Consider the following 3,262-nt stretch of genomic DNA (forward strand, 5'->3'; position numbering starts at 1 on the left):
AGATCAAGGGGTTTCAGTGCAATTAGATTTCCAATGGAGAGGGGAATTTCTCCAATGAGGTTGGAAAATGGAAGCCACAAAATTTCTAGCTTACTCATGCTTCCAATTCCGGCGACATATACATTGCCTCTCACCAGCCCTTGTCCGTCGACGGCTGACCGCTTCTAGATTGGCAATTTCCTCTTTGGAACCGTCAGGCTGAAGATGACATAAACGCAGCCTTGACTCCTCTTCAAAGATGAACTTCAGCGAGCCTAGCAGAAGCGTGATGCGCCCATCTCAAATCCCTTGAGCAGCCACAAGCGACTCCAATGGGGATGCTTTCGCAGTACCCGAGCTTGGAATCTTTCTTCATGTTTCAAGCATTCTGGCGCTTGGTGTTCTTGCCATTCGACAGTTTGGCCAGCTTTTGTTCTTGCCTCTCGGAAGTGACAAGAAGACAATCAGTATCGGTGCTTCTCTCTTCGTTCCGCTGAAGATTACCAACGTAGTGTGCTTCATGTTTTCGTTACATAGAATAGAGAAATTTCAGGGCCTTATTGCTGGCAAGAGATCGCCATTGAAGAATGGAGGCACTGAAGCAACTCACTCTGAGCAATATTGGATCTAATGCTGAAAATACTTATTATAACAAGAAGCTGTGAGCATACCAACACAGAAATCAGTCACGGCACGGGAAGACGATGAGAGGAAAGAGAAGAAGAAGCCCAAGCAGCAAGGTGCAAGCTGCTCGTCTCTGAAGCAACTGGACTTTTTGCTGTGGTTTGGCAAAATGGAAATAGATCTAATTTTTCAGATACTGTGACGAGAAAAAAATAATGGAATTTGAACCCGACGTGAATCGAACACGCAACCTTCTGATCTGGAGTCAGACGCGCTACCATTGCGCCACGGATCCACGTCTACTTAAATGCAAAATAAATATATTAGCATTAATCAATGAGACGATATGTTCTTCCGAGCTTTCTCGCCACCTACAGGTGTCGAATTAACCAGGTGCTGGCGCTTGGAGGGCAGATCGTGTCGGTCGGCCATCGTCCCGACTCCGGACAGGTTTCGACGGGAGACATCCGGATTTCACGTCGTAGTGAGTGAGTGGAAGCCAGAAGGTTAGATGGTGTCTGTATCTGGCGACTTAGACCACAGACTCGAGAGATCAGCGGCGGAAGATGGATGGCGATCGATAACCGGCTTGTGGGTGTTGTTCATCAAGGGGTGGCTTCGAACCCAGCCGGTTCGCGAGCCGCTTGAGTTGGGCTCGGTTCAATTATTTTTATATCGAGCTCGAGTTCAGAAATAGGTTATTAACGAGCCAATCCCAAGTAGAGCCAGGTTCGGCTCGTTTTAACGAGCGGCGATTCGGGAATCGGGGGAGTTCTAAAAAACTTTTCGGGACAAAGAGTCCCGTCTCTTCCCTTCTGTCCTACTTGTCTGGAACTCATACTTCTCTGCCATTTTCATGCCGTTTCAGCATGATTTTCTCGCAAAAATCATTGTCCGATGGCGGGTATTCATGGGAAATAGGGGATTTTGGTTTTCAAATCCCTTGTTCTCCCTCTCCCTCTTTGAGTCCTCAATCTCTGTCAAAGACTTCGATTTTTTCGTCTTCCTCTGTGATTTCTTCCTCTTCGATTTCTTCATCTGAAGTTCTTCCTCACCGATGAACGAAAGCCACGGTCCGACGGGAGGTAAGATTTTTATTTAATGTTTATTTTTTTTTGGCCGACCTAACCCTACAAAATCTCTAAATCTTGCTTCGTTTCAGCAGTGATCCTTCATTCTTTGAAAGGTTTTGGAGATATTTCCGAACGACGAACACTCTATTTCTGTAAGTGTTGATTTTTTTATTTTTATTTTTTATCTTCTATATGTTTTCTTCCTCTACAATTTTGGAGTTGATTTTTGTTTTTAATTTTTATCTTTTGTACGTTTTCTTCCTCTGTAATTTCGGTGTTGATTTTTTTTTCATTTTTATCTTTTGTACGTTTTTTTCCTCTGTGATTTCAGTGTTGATTTTTTTTTCGTTTTTATTTTCTGTAAGTCTAGTTTGCCTTTGGTTGACAGGACCCTGGGGTTCGTTGTATATGTTCCAGATAAAGTTAAATACATTATTTTAATCATTTTTTTACCTTTTTTCCTCAATCAATAAGTTTATCTTGCATCGTTTTCTATCATGTGGTTTTTTTTAAGCACGAAGAGAATGTAGTAGACCATGTAGTTGATTATTATCTTATTACCCACAGGCCTAAACTTTGACCTTCCAATTTCCATCTATATTGCTATCAGCGGTATTGGTTTTAAATGCATAAAACTTCTATTCTCTCTTAAGAATCTGTTTAAGCTGAAAAGGATCATTCATCCTTTGCTCGGCATTGCATTATGTACAGTCGCCATTCATATGTTGTCCTACATTTGGTATCCTATACGATTTTCCTGTGGACAAAGTCTCAAAGCCCTTCTTCTAGTCACAATATGTGGATTATCAACATTTTCAATGTACAATCCACATCTACTTTTGCTAGTTCACTACTTATATTGATCTCTGTTCATATAGATTGTGTCCATATTAATTATATTTTATCTGGTAGTGGACTTTTTTTATTCAAAATGCAATGATTAGTCTTTACCTTTTTTCTGCAGCTTCTATTGTGACTTGGTTCTATTTTTGTTTTTTTTCAATAACTTGAGAGAATTAAAATTGCGATAACATGCTCTTTGAATCAATTGTGTAAACAAAAATCATGTTCTAATCGCAAAATTGTAAAAAAAAAACCCTATCTGGTGTAATCAGAGCTTGTTCTTTCTTCATGTGTCTTTTTCTTATTCCTATGGAACTCTTCCTCTTCCTAAATATAATATTGTGGTCCATAAAACAACCATAATAATTAAATTGTTGTTCAACAAAACAAAACTTTTTTTTATACATATGGAACTCAACCCAATTATGTTATGTTAGACTAGTAACAAGTTTAGTAAACATGTATTCATCATACATATTAGATCAGAACATTTCAGAATACAGTACAAAATTTTTATTTTTAGACCCAATATTTCGTTGAATTGATACGTTAGATAGAGATGGATGTAAATTATCTCTCTTTTTTGCAATCGATTTTTATCCTTCCTCTTCAATTTCTTCATCCAAAGTTCTTCCTCGCTGATGAGACGAAAGCGACGGTCCAACGGGAGGTAAGATTTTTATTTAATGTTCTATTTTTTTTTCATCGCCGACCTTACCCTACAAAATTTCTAACTCTCGTTT

The 3,262-nt window shown here is 39.2% G+C and overlaps 1 non-coding gene across 1 annotated transcript; it reads right to left on the reverse strand.

The window, feature by feature from the left end:
- Positions 1 to 826: 826 nt before the first annotated feature.
- Positions 827 to 898, reverse strand: TRNAW-CCA (transfer RNA tryptophan (anticodon CCA)). The gene has a single exon. It is a non-coding gene; the product is annotated as a tRNA-Trp (tRNA).
- Positions 899 to 3,262: the final 2,364 nt, after the last annotated feature.

This window comes from Aristolochia californica, unplaced genomic scaffold (assembly GCF_029961685.1).
Source record: "Aristolochia californica isolate CCGP_79_NKW_82.1479 unplaced genomic scaffold, dmAriCali1.0.hap1 SCAF_6, whole genome shotgun sequence".
NCBI lineage: Eukaryota > Viridiplantae > Streptophyta > Magnoliopsida > Piperales > Aristolochiaceae > Aristolochia > Aristolochia californica.